This window comes from Symphalangus syndactylus, chromosome 11, assembly GCF_028878055.3.
Source record: "Symphalangus syndactylus isolate Jambi chromosome 11, NHGRI_mSymSyn1-v2.1_pri, whole genome shotgun sequence".
Lineage (NCBI taxonomy): Eukaryota > Metazoa > Chordata > Mammalia > Primates > Hylobatidae > Symphalangus > Symphalangus syndactylus.
The window spans coordinates 59,464,778-59,484,759 of record NC_072433.2 but is presented as its reverse complement, the minus strand read 5'-3'; the positions used below and the strand labels follow the sequence as shown (position 1 = coordinate 59,484,759).

Here is a 19,982-nt window from a genome sequence, read left to right as displayed (position 1 = left end):
CATTTAATGCTACAGCAAAATAGAGAGCTTGTACTATTATTATCCCTATTTCACAGAGGAGGAAGCTGAGGTCCAGAGAGTGTAAGCAAGTTGTCCAAGGTCACACAGCCTGGGAGCCAGGCTATCGCCATCACTTTCACATCCCTGCTTTGGGGACCGTCTGGACTTTATCCATCATGCAGGGCACCAAGAGGGAGCACAGCTCTCCTTTCTCACCTCCTCTTCCAATCCCTGGCAGGAGCCCTCCCCACTGTCGGAACTATGCCATCCCCTGAAACATGCTCCCACGCCTTCCCAGGGCAGCACCCTCACTGAGGACCAGGCTTGGCCTGTCCTTCAAGCCCCACCCCAAATGCCCGGCACACTGAGAGCATTCTCTGCCTGCTCTAAAGTGGACTCTGTCTTTGTGAGTCTGTTCTCTCTCCCCAGTGAGACAAAGCTCCTGCGGGAAGGACATGGCCTGCTTTTCTGTGTCCCCCACAGAGCCAGCATGGCGTGGGCACCATGTTGCTTACTGGGGCATCAACTGATTGATTCATCCGTGGCTCCCCGGTGCTCTGGGCACCTTCCCAGTCTTCCTCACAGCAGCCCCAGCTGAGACACCCCCAGACTCCACTGCACTCCCCAAAGACTGCAAGGCCTCTGAACGGACCCAGGCTGACCCAGGCTGTCCCTTCCCAGCCCTTGGCTCCTGGGAGTGAGTGACACAGTTTGGCCCAGTTAATCTGGCTTCCCCCAAGATCCTGACACAGTGGCCCCATGTGGAGTGGAAACAAACAGACCTGGTGGAAATTCCAAAATAACAGCATATTTCAAAAAGAACTTTGTTCAAATTCCAGCCTCTCTGCTTGGCTGGGTCACCCTTAAATAACTTAACTTCCACGAGTGTTAGTGTCCTCGCCAGTGAAATATGGATTAGAATGCACAGCGAATCACATAGCAGGGAGAAAATCTAGTATAATACCTAGGACAGAGGCATCGTGACACCAGTTTCCTACATAGGGAACTCCTGTGAATAAAAGGGTCCAATGAGTGACCCACCAGGCTACATAGTAACTGTCATCATTATTGCCCACACATCCCATGTCTCAGGGACATGCCAGGTGCTTTATATTATCTCATATAATTGGTCATTCCAATTTTCCAATTGAGGAAACTGAAGCTTAGAGATGTTGAGAAATTCAAACAAGGTTACATGGGTAAGAAGGTGTAGAAGCAGGCCGGACTTGGTGGCTCCCACCTGTAATCCCAGCACTTTGGGAGGCCAAGACGGGCGGATCACTTAAGGTCAGGAGTTCGAGAACAGCCTGGCCAACATGGTGAAACCCCATCTCTACTAAAAAATACAAAATTAGCCAGGCGTGGTGGTGCATACCTGTAATCCTAGCTACTCGGGAGGCTGCTGCACGAGAATTGCTTGAGCCCAGAAGGCAGAGGTTGCAGTGAGCTGAATCAACCCACTGCCTCCAGCTTGGGTGACAGAGGGAGATTCTGTCTCAAAAAAAAAAAAAAAGAAAGAAAGAGAAAGAAAGAAAGAAAGAAAGAAAGAAAGAAAGAAAGAAAGAAGAAAAGAAAAGAAAAGAAAAGAAAAGAAAAGAAAAGAAAAGAAAAGAAAAGAAAAGAAAAGAAAAGAAAAGAAAGGAAAAGAAAAGAAAAGAAAGAAAAGAGAAATGCTTAACCTCAGGTCCCACCCCAGACCTGCTGAATCAGACCCTCTCGAGTTATGGCCCAGGAATCTTAAGCCAATCTCCCTCTGACTCCCAGGGATTCTGCACCCCCTGAAGCTTGAGAAGTGCTTCCTTGAAGATGGGGTGATGAGAGATGAGAATTCCAGCCTCTGGGCCTGTGCACTTGCTGGTCACCCAGCCCAGATGCTCTCCCTGCTTATCTTAGTGTGGCTGTTCATGCTTGGCATTTGGTTTCAGCCCAGATGCCCCTTCTCTGAGAAGCTTCCCTGACCTCCCACTGTGACAGGCTATCCTGCCTCCTTGTTTATGTCCTTCATATGATCCTTCTCCATCTCTCCCATATCCACAAAGGCAGGAGCTTTGTCCCTCAGCATCCCTAGAGCTGGGTATGGTGCTTAGCACATAGGAGGCACTCAGTATATCCTTTTGTAATTTTTTTTTTCATTTTTCTTGAGATGGACTCTCACTCTGTCACCCAGGCTGGAGTGCAGTGGCACGATCTCAGCTCACTGCAACCTCCACCTCCCAGGTTCAAGCCATTCTCCTGCCTCAGCCTCCCAGGTAGCTGGGACTACAGGCATGTGCCACCACACCTGGCTAATTTTTGTATTTTTAGTAGAGATGGGGTTTCACCATGCTGGCCAGGCTGGTCTCAAACTCCTGACCTCAGGTGATCCTCCCACCTCAGCCTCCCAAAGTGCTGAGATTACAGACATGAACTACTGTACCCGGCCAGTTTATCCTTTTTCGAATGAATGAATGAAAAAACAGCAGCTTCTTGCCTAGTGCCCAGACCCTGGGGTCTCACTTCCAGCCAAAACAAGCTACTAGGCTCACCACCCTTAGGTCATACTACGGCACCTCCCAGCGATATTGGCTCAAGGATAATAAATGTCCTTGTGATTACAATTCAACAGGACACCTCCTGTTGCAGGTGGGGGCACATGTTACCGAGTAGCTTTGGGCATATTCTGAGTGCTCTAACCAGAGGAAGGGCAGCTGTTAATGCTGTTCCTCGAAGCATGGAATATCTGTGCTACCTACCTCAGGTTGAAGGGGTGGGGGCTAACTAGCCCCTTCCTTCTACCAGGCAGTCAACCCCACCAGTAGGAGGCTCCCTGGCTGCAGGTAGCATCTACCAAGGCTGCTATATGGTATCCGGACAAGGCATTAAATAAGATCTCACCACATGGCGAGAAAGCTATTTCCTTTTCAATTCACGGTATCTGGCTGGAATTTAATAACATCATTTTGTTTTCATTGTGTTTATTTTTACAGTGGCCTTCTATTTACAGCCAGAGATACTCACTTTCCATTTACAGTTAGGTTATGAAGTTTCCTTTGAAAATAAATTTAATTTAAAAAAGAAACTGGGTTGATTTAAAGGGTGTCAACCTAAATGACAAACAGAGAGGAAAATGCTTCAAAAGAAAATGATGTTTATTAGGGAATAGGCATTGCAATGGGAATACAGGTGCGTTAGCGAACTATGTGCATATTTAGGCAGGGAGGTAAAGGAAGACAAAGGTTTTTAAAGGAAAAATCAGGGGGATTGTGTAATTGTTTTGAGATAATTATCTTTGGCTACAAGGATGAATAACAAGGGTGGTGCCAGTTCGAGACTGGACAGGCAGTTGCTGGGAAGATGTCCTCGTAGAAGTAATTTTTGTGTAAGGTTGCAAAGGTCTTTGTGCAAAGTTATGGTTTTTGCAAGAGAAGAGGTCTTGCTTTGTCTCCCAGGCTGGAGTGCAGTGGTGTGATCATGGCTTACTGCAGACTTGACTTCCTGGCCTCAATCAACAGCAGGGACAACAGGCATGCGCCATGCCTGGCATTTATTTATTTATTTATTTATTTATTTATTTATTTATTTATTGGTAGAGATAGAGTCTTGCTGTGTTGCCCAGGCTGGTCTTGAACTCTCTACCTCAAGCAATCCTTCTGCCTCAGCCTCCCAAAATTCTGGGATTACAGGCATGAACCACCATGCCCAGACTTGTCAGGGTTTTTTTGTTTGTTTGTTTTGTTTTTAAACAGAGTCTCACTCTGTTGCCCAGGCTGGAGAGCAGTGGCACAATCTCTACTCACTGCAACCTCCGCCTCCTGGGTTCAAGTGATTCTCCTGCCTCAGCCTCCCAAGGAGCTGGGACTGCAGGTGCACACCACCATGCCCCGCTAATTTTTGTATTTTTAGTAGAGATGGGGTTTCACCATGTTGGCCAGGCTGGCCTCGAACTCCTAACCTCAAGTGATCCACCTGCCTCGACCTCCCAAAGTGCTGGGATTGTCAGGGTTTTTAGCACAAGTGACTCCATCTTTATTCTGACAACTTTCACAAGAGAAATGTAACATAAATATTAAAGCATGTGAAATAAATATATGGAGAAAAGCATAAAAACTGGGGAATGTGTGGTCTGCTGTACTCATTACGGTATAGGTCCACAGTCTCATACTCAGATGCGTTTCAGAAATTCAAATGTGTAGGATTTTACAAAGGCATGAGGGTTCATTTACCACAGATAACTTAACACCCCCGGGCAGCACCCTGCAGTCAAATGCATTCATTGCTCTGCAGCAAAACTTAGAAATAATCATGACAACTGAAATAAATAAAGACCACGAATACTTTCCCAAGTCAGCTCAGGTCAGATTTTGCTCCCAAATAAGTCCATGTGACGACCTCACAGTTTGCTGCTGTATAAAATCCAAGGAACTTTTATATTTTTCAGAGCTTTTTGGATTCCAGGAGCTTGGATAAGGGATTGCGGGCCTTAGAAATAATGCTAATACTGATATACTAATACTATATTATTAATATAGTATTAGAACTAATACTAATCCTAGCTGAAAGTTAATGAGTATTTCACCGTGTTCTGTGCTTCACTTTCCTTGTTTTCAGTTACCTATGGTCAACTGAGGTTTGAAAATAATGAATGGAAAATTCCAGAAAGAAACAATTTATACGTTTTTCTTATTTTGTTTTATTTTTTTAGGGATACAGTCTTGCTCTGTAGTCCAGGCTGGAATGCAGTGGCATGATCACACCTCACTGCAGGCTCAACCCTTTAGACACAAGCAATCCTCCTGCCTCAGCCTCCCGAGTAGCTGGGACCACAGGCATGCAACACTATGCCTAATAATTTTTTTTTTCATTTCATGTAGAGAAAGGGTCTCACTGTGTTGCCCAGGTTGGTCTCAAACTCCTGGCCTTGAATGATCCTCTCACCTGAGCCTCCCAAAGCACTGAGATTACAGGTGTGAGTCAATGCACCTGGCCCAATTTGTAAGTTTTAAACTGCACACTGTTCTGAGTAGCGTGATGAAATCTTGCACTGTCCTACCCAGGATGTGAATCCTCCCTTGTCCCAAGTATCCACACTGTAGATGCTAACCGCCTGTTAGTCACTTAACCTTAGTTATCAGGCCAGGCACAGTGGCTCTCGCTTTTGTGTAATTCCAGCACTTTGGGAGGCTGAGGTGGGAGGATCACTTGAGGCCAAAATGGTGAAACCCTGTCTCTACTAAAAATATAAAAATTAGCAGGGTATGGTGGCATGTGCCTGTAATCCCAGCTCCTCAGGAGGCTGAGGCAGGAGAATTGCTTGAACCTGGGAGGAGGAGGTTGCAGTGAGCCGAGATCTCACCACTGCGCTCCAGCCTGGGCAACGGAGTGAGACTCTGTCTCAAAAATAAATAAATAAATAAATAAGAAAAATAAAGAGTTGCCTCGTTTATCAGATGGATTGTCTTAGTATTACAGTGCTTGTGTTTAAGTAACCCTAGTTTTACTTAATAGTATCCCCAAAGCACAAGAGTAGTGATGCTTGCCATTCAAATATGCCAAAGAGAAGCTGTCAAGTGCTTCCTTTAAGTGAAAAGGTGAAAGTTCTTGACTTACAAAAGAAAAGAAAATCATCTATTGAGGTTGCTAAGATCTAGGGAAGGAATCTCCTATCCATGAAATTGTGAAAAGTAAATTCAGGCAAGTTTTGCTATCACATCTCAAACTGCAAGAGTTACGGCCACAGTGAGTGATAACTTTTATGATGATATACTGTTATAATTGTGTTATTAGTTACTGTTGATAATCTCTTACTGTGTAAAATTGATAAAGTAAATATTATCATAGGTAGGTACGTAGAGAAAAAATCAGTATAAATAGGATTTGGTACTATTTGCAGTTTCAGACATCCACTGGGGGTCTTGGAATGTATCCTGTGTGGATGAGAAAGGACTGCTTATACCCATGTACCAGATGAGGCAACTGAGGCCTCAAGCAGTTAAGTCACTTGCCAAAGTTATACAGCTAATTCAGTGGGGGAACCTGAATTGGGAACCAGACAGGCGGGAGGAGAGCAGGGAAGAGCCTGGAACTCAGACATAGCCGCCCTCACCCTCACCCTGTGCCCCGCTGATGACTCTCACTCTCCTATTTGGATTGAAATGCTCACGTCAGCATCATTCCTTCGTTAGGTGAGGAAGGAGCACTGTCTCCAGATGCCCCGGGAGAACACCACCCAGCCAGTGCCTGTGAATGAGTCTATCAGGTCATTAGCACCTCAAAGGAACCCCGGCCACCTTGGGGACCTGCCATAAGCTGCCAAGAGAAGCTGGATGCTTCACAGCCACGGTTTCTCTTAGTCTTCTCCTCTGCCCCCTCCCCACTAAACACACTCTTTTTTCTCTCTAGTTGCCATTTTTATTGAACATACAAATCTCGTGCCAGGCAGTGCTTAGCTAAACATTTTCTTATGCATTAGCTCTGTTTTTAGAAGACTTTTACATTTGAAAAATACAAGAAAATGGAGCCAAAAAGAAAAAAAAAGTAAAACTCCCTCCTAAAGCACTTTTAAGAGGAGAGTGTAAGAAGCAAAAGTTTTTCCCCTTCTGCTTCTCAAATTCTACCCCCTCCCCAACCCACAGAGGTTCCTTAAAGTAACTTTCTCAGTCATTCCGTGTGCATATTGAGACATATCTATATTCATGTCTTTATCTGTGATTATGTCTATAATCTAAATTAATATCTACCTATTTTGCCAGCAAGCCACAAAATACCTCTATACAGTTGCTCAGGTGGTGCCCTGCTCAACTCCCAGGGCCACCATTCACATAACCAGCCTTTCAATCCACTCATATATATTTTTTGCTGTAAAAAAATGAGATGAAGTCCAGGTGTGGTGGCTCACACCTGTAATCCTAGCACTTTGGGAGGTTGAGGTGGGAGGATTACTTGTGCTCAGGAATATGAGACCAGCCTGGGTAACATGGCAAGAGCCTGTCTCTACAAAAAACTTTTTAAACTAGCTGTGCATGCTGGCAAATGCCTGTAGTCCCAGGTACTCAGGAAGCTGAGCGGGGAGGATCACTTGTGCCTGGGAGGTTGAGGCTGCAGTGAGCCATAATTGAGCCACTACATTCAGCCTGGGCCACAGAGCAGGACTCAAAAAAAGAGAGAGAGAGAGAGAAAGAGAGAGATGAGGCGTTCCATATGGACATCTTTCTGGGTCATCAGATGGTCAGAGCTTCCTCATTCTTTATGATTGCTGCCTATACTAGACCCTAGTGTGGATGTATCTTAGTGAATCTAATCCATCCCCTAATAAAGATTATCTAAGATGTTCCCAAGCTTTTTGATTTTTACAATGGCCTTTTAATACTCATAGCAGTTTTTTGAGGATAGCAGCATTACACCTATTTTAAACAAAGAAAACTGAAGCTCAGAGCGGTAGAATAACTAGCTCAAGGATGCAGTTACTACGGGGTAGTACCAGGATGCAATCCCAGGTCGGTTTGACTTCATGTTTATATAAAGCAGTTGATATTGAGGTTGGATCACAGCAACTCTCAGTAAGTCAAGATCATCATTCCCACAGGTTGATATTAATAATAGACAAATGGAGTCATTACCTTTGCCTGGAAGGGCAGAGGGAAGAAGAATAAAACTAACTTTTACTTAGCACTCAGAATGTGTCCTGAACCTTACCAGATGTCCTTTTTTTTGAGGCAGAGTCTCACTGTTGCCCAGGATGGAGGGTAGTGGCGTGATCTCGGCTCACTGCAACCTCCACCTCCCAGGTTCAAGCGATTCTTCTGCCTCAGTCTCCCGAGGAGCTGGGATTACAGGTGCACGCCACCACACCTGGCTAATTTGTTTATTTTTAGTAGAGATGGGGTTTCACCATGTTGGCCAGGCTGGTCTCGAACTCCTGACCTCAGGAACTCCTGATCTGCCTGCCTCGGCCTCCTAAAGTGTTGGGATTACAGGCGTGAGACAACGTACCCGGCCACTAGATTTCTTATATACATTTTTTATTGAATTCTCAAAGAGCCAGACAACAATAAAGCCTGCTAGAAAGACACTGCCATCCCTGTGTATAAAAAGCTGAAGTTCAATAAAGGTAAAGGTCCCAATGTCACACAGCAAGTGGTGGATCTGGGATTTGAACCCGCATCTGCCTTGCTTGTATTTCTAGCGGATATAGAATTCAGCCCACAAACCCAGATGTGTGTGAATATAACTTTATTTTTCTGCAAGTGAGCTTAGTTTCTTCATTTCCTTGCTAAACCTGCCTCTTGCCTAGTTTTCCACCTCATTTCCTAGTACCACTACTTACCCCAGCCACACACAGGTGAAAAGCATAGACATCATTGGTGCCTGTTTCCCCCACTCCCCATACCCAACACACCAAGTCTCATTGGCTCCGCCTTCAAAAATGTCATCGTAGCCAAAGGCAACAGCTTCTCCCACTTCCCCAGCTGCCAGTTTAGCTCAAATCACCATTGTCCCCACCCCAGATCATTCTCCATCTGGCAGCCTGAGGGACCATTTACAAAATGCATATCCTATCGTATCACTCTCCTGCTTAATCCCTGAAACCCCCATTGCCCTTGGAATAAATGCTCCTCAGTGGCCCATGTGCTGTCCCTCCTGTGGTCTCAGCCTTCTCTCAGCTTTTCCCTCCTTCTCCCTCTACTCTGCTGTTCCCTACTGGGTCTCTTCTGTTCCTCCATGCAGCAGCTTATGCTACTACAGGACCAGCCCCTCCTCTTCCCTCTGCCTGCACTGCTTGTCCTGATTTGCAAGGAGGCTGTTTCTTTCCCCTTTCAGCTCTCAGGCCACACAGCCCCCTCAAAGACCTCCTCCCTGCCTCATCACCCTCGGTCACTCTGAGCCCCTTATCTTGAGGGTCTTTTTAGCTCTGATTGCTGTTGGAAGTCATTTGTTCCATTGTCCTCCCCATCCACTTGGAAGAACCAAGAGTGCTCTATGTCATGCCCCCGGAGCCACAGTGCCTGCAGAGATGCCAGGCACAGGGCAGCTATTTATTGAGTGAAATGAATGAATGAATTTATGTTATGAGTTGTGTCTACTGGGGGAAGAGGGCAGGAATTTAATATCAGCCAATTCTTTAATCTCAGCCAATTCCTTCCCTTGAGGGGTATCTAAATTCTGGGGGACAGCAGAGGTGGGTACATGTGGTCTGGATCATTGATCCATGACAGCATCTGCTGAGATGTTCTCATTCCCTGGGACAAAAGAAACATCATCAGGTACATGGGAATAAGGGTTAGGGGGACATCAGTTAACATTCCGCAGAGTCACCCACCACCAATCTTTAGCCCACTCTATTCTCCCACACTCCTGAGATCAGGAACACTCAGGACCCTGGGAGCTCCCTTTCCCAAGTCCTAGGAGCCAGACCCCAGGGATGGCGTACATCAGCTGGAATGCATTGCTGAGCGCAAGCCCCGCCAACCCCAGCGAGCTCTGCTGCTGGGAGAAGGTGCTCAGTACTGTTACGCAGCAGGGGCTGGTGAGTCACAGTTTATGAACTGCCTCATACCCATCACTTTGATGCTCACAACAAGCCCGACAGGTAGGAAAAGTAGAGCTTATGAGCTTCTTTTCACAACTGTGGAAACCAAGATCAGAAATGGTAATGTGAGTTGCTCAGGTTTGCAGAGCAGGCATGGAGGCAAAGCTGGGACTGGGAGACTATTACATGGTTAAAGCTTAATAAATGGTAGGTGCTGCTGTTCCAAACAGGTGAGGACTCACAGTTTGTGAGGACTCTCAGTTTGTGAGGACTCTCAGTTGCAAAGTACAGAAATCCATTTCAAATAAGCGTAAGCAGCCACATAAGCTATTGGCTGATGGAACTGAAATACCCAAGGTTTACCTGTTTCAAGCACGGCTGGAGCCAGGGGCTCAAATGATATTAGCAAGATTCAGATCATCAACACCTCTCGGCTCTATTCTGAAATCTCTGCCTTGATTTCACCCTCAAGCTTGCTGTCTCCAACGTAGGGGCGGTTGGAGGCTTGGCAACTGTAGCCCCAGCCCACTAGCTTAGCCACTCAATGGAAAATCACATTTTTCTTTTTCTTTTTCTTTTTTTTTTTTTGAGATGGTGTTTCGCTCTTGTTGCCCAGGCTAGAGTGCAATGGCGCAACCTCTGCTCACTGCAACCTCCGCCTCCTAGGTTCAAGCAATTCTCCTGCCTCAGCCTCCCGAGTAGCTGGGATTACAGGCATGCGCCACTAGGCCCGGCTCATTTTGTATTTTTAGTAGAGACAGGGTTTCTCCGTGTTGGTCAGGCTGGTCTCGAATTCCCGACCTCAGGTGATCCACCTGCCTTGGCCTCCCAAAGTGCTGGGATTACAGGCGTGAGCCACCGCACCCGGCCAACATTTTTCTTTCTCAACATTTCTAACCAAGGTTCCAAGACTATCTTCACTGGACAAACTTGGTCACTTGCCCTCCCCTGAACCAATCACTCCAATCAAGGTGGTGAGACATGTTGATTGGCCAGAGCTAGGTCATGTGCTCACCCTCTTAGCCAACCACTGTAGCCAGGAGAATTTAGAATTCTGATTGGCCAGGACTGAATCACATGCCCACTTCTGAAACTGACAATGGAGTCACCCTATGCTCACCTCATTCTCTGCACAGGCTGAAGTGGGAGAGAAGGCATTCCCTACAGTGGAATGAAGGTAGCCTTACCAGTGGAAGGGAGAATGGAAGCTCCTCTGGCAGCTAGAACAGATGTTCCCTCCAGATGCCTGGTACAGACCAGTAACCTCAGCCCGTTGACCAGAGAAACACGCCATGATCTCTCTCCCCTGCCACCTGATCCTGAACCAGTCTAGCTAATGACGCCTAACTGGAGGCTCCAGGCTCGAGGCTCAGGCCAGAAACAGAGGCTGGCCTCTCCCTGCTAATGGCAGCAGGTGACAGGGATGAAGGAGGTGGCGCTAAATGTGATGGTAGCCTGGCTTCCTCCTCATGCAGAGAGGTGAAGTCCTAAGTCTCTAAGGAGTGGCCAAGGCAGGGGCTCCAAACCAAAAAAAAAAAAAAGCCATAGCAATGAGAGAAGGAAGGGGAAAAGAAGACTCGGGCTCAGAGAGGCTCTGGAATAAAAGGGAGTCTCAGGCAGTGAAGAGATGCCAATAAACAAAGCTTAAAGGACAGTTCATCCAGGCTGGGTGCTGTGACTGATGCCTGTAATCCCAGCACTTTGGGAGGCCAAAGTGAGAGGATCACTTGAGCCCTCACTTCGAACTCCTCACCAGTGAGCTATGATTGTACCGCTGCACTCCAGCCTCAGTGACAGAGTGAGAACCTGTCTCAAAAAAAAAAAAAAGAACGGGCCGGGTGCAGTGGCTCATGCCTGTAATCCCAATGCTTTGGGGGGCTGAGACAGGAGGATCGCTTGAGGCCAAGAGTTCAAGGCCAGCCTGGGCAACATAGTGAGACCACATCTCTACAAAAAATGAAAACAGTAGTGGAGCATACTGGTGAGCACCTGTAGTCCCACCTACGTGGGAGGCTGAGGCAGGAAAATCACTTGAGCCCAGGAGTTTGAGGCTGCAGTGAGCTATGATCATGCCACTGCACTCCTGAGTGACACAGCAAGATCTTGTCTCAGAAAACAAACAAAATAAAAACAATTCAGACGTGAAGGAAATACGCAGTACTCATCCCATACATTCATTTGTCCACTTGTTTATTTAACAACCTACTATGTGCCAGGTCCTGGGAAGACGGCGGTGAGCAAGACAGAGATGCTCTCTTGGGATTTACAATAGACAGGAATAAACAGACACATCATTAAACTCATAATTAATCCTTTGCAATATGTGCCAGAAAGAGAAGCACAGGGTGCGGTGCTGTGAGGGCAGATTATTGGATGGCATCAGCCTGGGGACATATTTTTGGTAAGATCTGGAGCCCAGATAGAAATTACTCAAATGCAGGATGGAGAGGGAGAAATAATTGAGGCTGAGGGTGCTCGTGCAAAGGCCCTGAGGCAGGAAAGATAAAACAAAGCCTGTGCGGCAGGAATTTGGTGAGAAAGATCTGGAGAGGGGCTGGGGACACATCACACAGGATCTCGTAGGCCAGGTTAAGGACTTTTGTCACCATCCAACAAGAAGTTGCCCAAGATCCCTGCAGACATATACAAAGGATAGTACGATGTTCAGGGCACAGTTATAAAGCACCTACTGTGTACCAGGTTGGGTGCAGGCTATTTGGGATTCAATGGTGCTTATATTCTAGGAAATAAGAAGTCAGAAAATAAAGTAGGCAATAAATATAAACAAGATATTTAGCACACTCACAGATCATCGCAAGCTTAGCAAAGAAAGTGACTGGAGATGTTCAAGTGAGGTGAAGACCTGACAGCCCCATGAAGAGCTGGGAGAAAGTGGTCCAGGCAGAAAGAGCATCAGCTGTAAAGGCCTGGCAGCCATAAGACATGTACTCACCAGTGCATCCACACAGAGTCACATCCACACGCGGGCATCGTGTGCCCATTCACATTCCTTGCTCTTCCAAAATGCGTCTGCGTCCACCTCTGATAACCTGGGATGCCCCCCACTCTCACCCCGACTTCATCACACAAACACATACACCCTTCTGTAGGCTCACCCCACTCACAGACAGCCCCCGCCACACCCCCATCATATGGCAACTAGCAAAGATCCTAAGGGCTGAGTGGGCAGGGAGAATGGGGATCTGGGGGAGGAGACACCGCCCTCTTTCCCTTCTTCAGCCAAGAGGCCTGGGGGCAGCTCAGATTCAAGCAGGGGTGGAGGAACCACCAGGATGTCCACGCAAGTAGGAGGGAGGCGTCCAGGTCTTTACCTTGCAGAACTAAATCCCAGTGTGGTGTTTGCTCAAAACGCCAGAACTATTCCTGGATGTCAGGTGCAGTTAATGGTTGCCATGGCAACCGCCCATGCTTAATGAATAGAAGAGAGTAAAAGAGCCCCGGATAAATGTCAGGGCCCGGGATGGATTTGCTTGGGAGTAAATCTGTTAGCGCTGGGCAGAGCTGACCAGTGAAGGTTGAAATGAGCAGTCCAGGGTAGCTGGAGACAGATTCAGGAGGCTCTCTTGTCTTTCTCAGCTTAGCATAGTCAGAATGCTAACATTTCACAAAATGTCAAAAAGTGTGGCTCTTTATACAGACAGTTAAACATAGGCTCTAGTTTTGCAGGTTTGATTCTGCACATGTTTATGTAGTTTGCAGGGAACAGAAATCTAAGCCCAGGTCTCTCAGGAGTTGAGACGTCACTCTTTTTTTTTTTTTTTTTTTTTAACTCTTCCTGCATTACCTTTGTTAATGAAGAAAGTGTCGAATTAGGGTCAAAAATAATATTTTAAACTCTGAACCTCTACACATTATATTGTCATTGTGCTATTTACATGCTGCTTACAGGATTAGAAAACAACTGGTAGTGGCTGGGCCACGGTGGCTCACACCTGTAATCCCAACACTTTGGGAGGCCAAGGCAGGTGGATTACTTGAGGTCAGGAGTTTGAGACCAGTCTGGCCAACATGGTGAAACCTGTCTCTACTTTAAAAATACAAAAATTAGCTGGACATGATGGCATGCACCTGTAATTCCAGCTACTTGGGAGGCTGAGGCACGAGAATCTCTTGAACCACAGGAGATGGAGGTTGCAGTGAGCTGAGATTGAGCTACTGCACTCCAGCCTGGGCAACAGAGTGAGACTCTGTCTCAGAAAAAAAAAGAAATGAAAAGAAAACAACTGGTAGCGTCTGGTAATGAGGCATAAGTTAAATGCCGCACAATAAGCATCCCTCACATCCGCTGGAGCATCCCAGTGACTGTGTGCATAGGTGCACTAGGAAACCATGTCAAACTCTGTTGGCTCATGAAAGTGAAGCCCAAGTCCAAGGTACAGACCAGCTCTGCACTCGCAGCTGCAGTCAAGGACTCAGGACTCACCATGGCTGTGATGCTTGCTTGTAGGGAGACCTCAGATCAGTCTCAGAAGGCCTCAATCCCAAATCTTCGAAGAGGAAATAACCCTCCCCACAAACCTTCCACATCCCCAAACCTATCTTGCCTATCCTCCAGGCAGGGTCTCAAATACTCCCTTAGGGCAAGTTTTTTGTGATGTGATGACAATATGGTGTGTCCATCTGAGGACAGAGGCTGGAGCATCTCCTGAGGTCACTGCACTGCTCTCAGACTCTGCTATGCATCAGAATCTTGGAGAAACCTGTTCAAAAACACAGGTTCTCAAAGCCTCTAATTCAGGGCATTGCGTAGGTGCCCAGGAATGCACTTGTTTGTTTGTTTGTTTGTTTGTTTGTTTGTTTGTTTGTTTTAAGAAAAGCCCAGGTGATTCTCATGCAGGTGGACCCAATTTTTCCAGGCACCTCTGAAAGAGAGATGTCACCAGTTAAAAAGCAGCTAAGACCCAGGAGCCACAGCTATGACCCTTGTTCTCTTCAACCCTTCTCCCCAGAACCCCTGCTACAGCCCCAGAAGCCTCTAGTGGTCTGGAAACAGGATGAGTTCTGCATGCTTTTTAATGCCTGCCAAGGCAGGATTAAGAAGACTTTCAGACACTCTAAGCAATGAAATGATCAGGGTGACCACCCTACCCTCACAGGCCTCCAGTGTTAGTAATCCTAAGCTGTTAAGTAAGGAAGATCAACACACATCTGTTTTTTTTCCATTGCATTTCAATGCTTTTTGTAAACGTCAAATATCAAATAATTTATAGTTGTCATTCTCTCTGTCTCTCTCTCTCTCTCTGTACCCTTGCTTTGCTGGTACTCCAAACACATGGCTATTCTACCTAATTGGTGACTTCTACAGCAGCGCCTACAAAGTTTCAAGGTACTGTGTTGGTGAACATGCCCTGTGGTCTAGGCTAGGAAGGGCTGGGCTCTTGGCTCTGAGCTCCAGGACTAACCAGAATCAAAACCCTCAATAACCAAATAATGAAGGACCAAGGAAAACAGTGCACTCTAAACCTCCCAAACCCATTCAATGGGCCAATCAAGCAAAGAGCTCAAAACCAGGCTCTTTAGAAATGAAGCAAGCCTATTCATCATGTGCAGAAACAGACAGGTAGCACGGACAGTCATTCCTCATTAAATTCCCCATACTCGGTTTTAAGGTAGGACCCTCCTCGATGAGGCATACCTCTGTAGACTCTGGTTTGATTACTACTGTTCCACCCCCATCACCAGTGGCTTCTCCAAAAGGCCCAAAGTCACTTTCAATGATTCCTCTAAGATGCACTTTCATTCCTGCTCCTCCACAAGTTCCTAGCATGCAAAGAGATTTCTTACACTATAAATCAGATTGTGTTTCTCATGTGCTGAAAACGCTCCAAAGCCTAGACCATACATGCTCCTTTTCAGTTCTGCACCCTGGCCTGTAAGAAGCTCGGTGATGTGTGCCTGCTCCTTCATGGCCTGATCTCATCCCACTTTCCCCCTCACTCACTCTGCTCCAGTTGCCCGAGCTTGTCTTGGTTCTAGAAACACACTAAAGTGCCATCCTCCCCCAAGGCCTTGGCACTTGCAGTTTCCTCTGCCTGGAAGGCTCTTCCCTCAAATCTTCCCATGGGTGGCTTCCTCTTGTTACTCAGGTTGACTGCTCAGATAGGCTCTTTCTGTCCACCAAATCTCATGACTGTCCTCCCCCACCCCAATCACATTCTCTCCAGGGTTTATTATTTTCATGGAACTTACCACTGAAATTATCTTTTCCTTTTTAGTGATGCATTTGTTTCATTTATTTCTTTGTTTACGCTAGATCTCTCTCCACTAGAATATAACAGCCTGGTCTATTTTGTTCACTGATAAATTTCAAGTGCTGGAAACAGTGTTTAACGCAAGCAACCTAGGTGCCTCTCCAGATATCTATTGAACAAAAGAATGAATCAGGGACCGGGTGCGATGGCTCATGCCTATAATTGCAGCATTTTGGGAGGCTAAGGTGGCAGATCAATTGAGGCCAGAACTTTGAGACCAACTGGACAACATAGTGAGACCCCATCTCTACAAAAATAAAATAAAAAGATTAGCCAAGGGTGATGACATGCACCTGCAGTTCCAGCTACTTTGTAGGCTGCAGTGGGAGAATCACCTGAGCCTGGGAGATTGGAGCTGCACTGAGCCATGATTGTGCCACTGCCCTTCAGCCTGGGCAACAGGGCAAGACCCTGTCTCAAAAAAAAAAAAAAATGAGAAAAGAATAAATCAGGATGTGCATCAACCACAGTTCTGTACACTGGAAGAAAATGTTTATTTCTCAGAAACTGACTCGTTGTTCTATTAGAAGCGGTAATTTGTAATTGCTGTACCCTAAGTGCTTCATCTTGATCAGGGGCCAAGCTCAGCTCGGGGTCCTTGTTACTATGAATTCATTATCCAAATCCCTGTGTGCGCAAGTTTGCACGGACAGGCAAGTAAACTCTGTCTTAATGTGAATATGGGCATTCATGACCGGACCAGTTATAAAATCATTCCCTACACAGGCACCCCCTCCCTACTCCACTCCACACCCCTGCCCCATTTAACACTCTGCAATTCGCAGTTTTTGTCTGACAGCCTGTTTCTGATTGCCAGCTCTTGTCAACACGTGACAATACAACGAAAATAGGAGGCAAAACGTGATGTGTTAACCACGGGTAGAGAAGAGCCTGCTGGAGGGACACAAGCTAACAATGGAAGAAGAGAAAATTGACAAGAATGATGATGTGATAGACACATCCAATGATTTGAATATCAAAGGATTAACAGGAGCCCTTAGGAAAACTGATGACATGCTCAAATATGTCTTGCAAAAATGACCCATTTTATGATCCTGCTGTGAAAGTCAAACTTTATGATCTTGTCAGGGAAGGGAAAGATTTCATACTGGACTACCATGTGATTTTATCAGAAAAATTATGCATGCTCCACCCCTGCCACTCCAAAATCAACAAAGCTTACTTTTTTTGTCCACTCTAGTACATAGTTAAAGAAGATCAGAAAAAAATCAGCATGTTTTCCTGAATTATAATTTCATTTTCAGATAAAGTCGGAAGCATGTTTTTGGACTTGATTGTTTACTATGAATAGGAGACCCTGGGTTTTTTTTTCTTTTATTTTATTCTCTTAAAAAATTTTTCAAAATGTTACAGGTCTCATTGTCGCCACTGCAATACATATACTGTTATGGAAGCACAACCTGTGTTTCAATTTAGCCACTTAGAATTTTCAGACCCCATGATCGACAGTGCCCATTCTCATCTAGAAAGAGGCTTTAGTCCCTATTTTTGAGTAGACTCACCTGAAGGCTGTGGTCCTTGACCTTAGCTGCACAGTTAGAATCACCCAAGGAGCTTTGAAAAATCTACAGCCTGGGCAACATAGCAAGACCCTATCTCTAAAAAAAAAAAATTTAAAAATTAGCTGGGTATGGTGGCATGCACCTGTAATCCTAGCTACTCAGGAGGCTAAGGCGGGAGGATTGCTTGAGCCCAGTAGTTTGAGGCTGCAGTGAGCTATGATTGTGCCACTGCACTCCAGTCTGGTGACAGAGCAAGACCCTATCTTTCAAAAAGAAAGGAAGGGGAGAAGAGAGGAGAAGAGAGGAGAGGAGAGGAATTCAGATGCCCAGATAAAGTAAGAATCCCTGGGAGTAGAACTCCAGCCTCAGCATTTTTCAAGCCTCCCTTCCCAAAGTAATTCCAATGTGAACCGATGTGGAGAATCACTGTTGTAAGGTATCCTTATTCTCAGATAATAAAGATCTGCTGTAACAACAGGGGCCCAAACATTCTTAATCAAGGGCTTAACCCAAGTACTCAGGAAGCATAAACACACATGATATTTGCTCTTCCTTCCTGATATCATAAAGCAAAAATCTTCACAAAAGAGTTCTAGCAAAAGACCTACAACGCTGGATCCTAGGTTCCTGTTGGCCTCTGTTTTGAGCTCTAAGCTGGGCTTTTGGGGGCCTGGAACGTGGTTGCACTGGCTGGACTCATGCTGAGATGGATGTCAAGCTCTGGCTACAGAATTGGCCCTGTTTATGGGTTGAAGCAGGTTCCGGGCACTGTCGCTGGGCTAGGTGGGCTGGTGAGGAGTGCCAGCCCTCACTCTGAGCACATCATGACTGTCCAGAGCCTGCTCTGAAGTGATGTCTCTCTGTTAGATTCGTGGATTCACAGCCACCAAAATCTGCCCCACCAAAATCTGACCCTCCGTGTGGGCTGTGCAGAGGAGATGGATGTGAGAAGACCATCAAGAGGCTCTACTGATATCCTCTCCTTCCACTGGAGGGGGGACATCCTGGGGAAACCTGTCTCCGCTCCCCATTTAGGATCTCCCTTCAGGACTGCAAACTTGGAAAGATTAGGCCTTGGATGGTAGTCTCACTTCCCCAGGCCTCTCTGCTCTGGATCCAGTATTTCTTGACTTGAAGTCAGATCCACTAAATTCAGAGCTGTCTTTGAATGACCTAGAAAGCTCTGTCTGGCCTTTGGCCAAAATTGACATAGCAGGTTGGTCTAGGTCTATTCCCTCCCGAGAGTGATGGTTCCTGGGGCTCCTTGCCTGGGTTAGCGCTCTGTAGGAATACACACACATGCATGCACCCACATGCACAGGTCTGCACATGTGTACCCATGTCTGGGGGAGGGCAGGATGAAGAAGGCCATACCCTCCAATTTTCCATTGGTTTCCTCTCACCCCCATGCCCAAAATAGAGATAATGATATTAATAACTGCCCCTTGTTAACCCTCTTCCCAGTGCTTGGCACTATGTTAGTGCTATTTAGAGAATTTTGCAAGAGCTCAGGGTTTAGGGTTAGACAGACCTTGGTTTTATGACTCAGCTTCCCCTTCTATAAAGATATTCATTGGGACAGGCACAGTGGCTCACACCTGTAATCCCAGCGCTTTGGGAGGCTGTGGCAGGCAGATCACCTGAAGTCAGGAGTTCAAGACCAGCCTGGCCAACATGGTGAAACGCTGTCTGTACTAAAAATACAAAAATTAGCCGGGCACGGTGGCGGGCACCTGTAATCTCAGCTACTAAGGAGGATGAGGCATGAGAATTGCTTGAACCTGGGAGGCACAAGTTGCAGTGAGCCAAGATCACGCCACTGCAGTCCATCCTGGATAACAGAGCAAGACTTTGTCTCAAATAAATACATACATACATACATAAAATAAAATAAACATATTTATTGAATTGACATCCACATACATAACGCTTCCCATGTGCTAAGCATTGCTCTAATGCACTTGACGAACACTGACTCTTCTATTCCTATTGTTATTCTCAGCTTTCAAAGGAGGAAACTGAGGCACTTGTAAGTTAAGCAACTTGCAGAGCTGGGATTCAAACTCACTCATTCTGGCTCCAAAATCCATGCTCCTCAGCCCATCCTATGACCAACAATAGTGCCTCCTTCATGGGATTGTGAGGAATACCCAAAGAGCCTTTACCCAAGGCCTGGCAGAGCACATCTCAACAAACATGGATAATATGATGATTTCTTTTGAAACCCCCAACAGGCTGAGTGGTGGCTCACGCTTGTAATCTCAGACTTTGAGAAGCCAAGGCAGGTGGATCACTCGAGGCCAGGAGCTGGAGACCAGCCTAGCCAACATGGCGAAACCTTGTCTCTACTAAAAATACAAAAAAATATAAAAATAAAAAAAAATCTGCCTGCCTTGGCCTCCCAAAGTGCTGGGATGACAGGCGTGAGCCACTGTGCCCGGCCCAATGAATACTTTTATAGAAGAGGAAACTGAGTCATAAAACCAAGGTCTGCCTAACCCTAGGCCCTGAGCTCTTGCAATTTTGGTGGCACGCACCTGTAGTCCTAGCTACTCGGGAGGCAGAGGCAGCAGAATCACTTGACCCTGGGAGGCAGAGGTTGCAGTGAGCCGAGATTGCACCACTGCACTCCAGCCTGGGCAGCAGAGTGACACTCTGTCTCCAAAAAAAAAAAAAAAACAC

General features: G+C 46.3%; 1 protein-coding gene and 1 non-coding gene across 3 annotated transcripts in view; one reads left to right on the top strand and one right to left on the bottom strand.

Annotated features, from left to right (window-relative positions):
* Positions 1-19,982, top strand: part of CACNG3 (calcium voltage-gated channel auxiliary subunit gamma 3) — a 106,453-nt gene that overhangs the window by 59,294 nt on the left and 27,177 nt on the right. The window lies entirely within an intron of this gene.
* LOC129457917 (small nucleolar RNA SNORA1) lies at positions 17,141-17,273 on the bottom strand. The gene has a single exon (XR_008649454.1). It is a non-coding gene; the product is annotated as a small nucleolar RNA SNORA1 (small nucleolar RNA).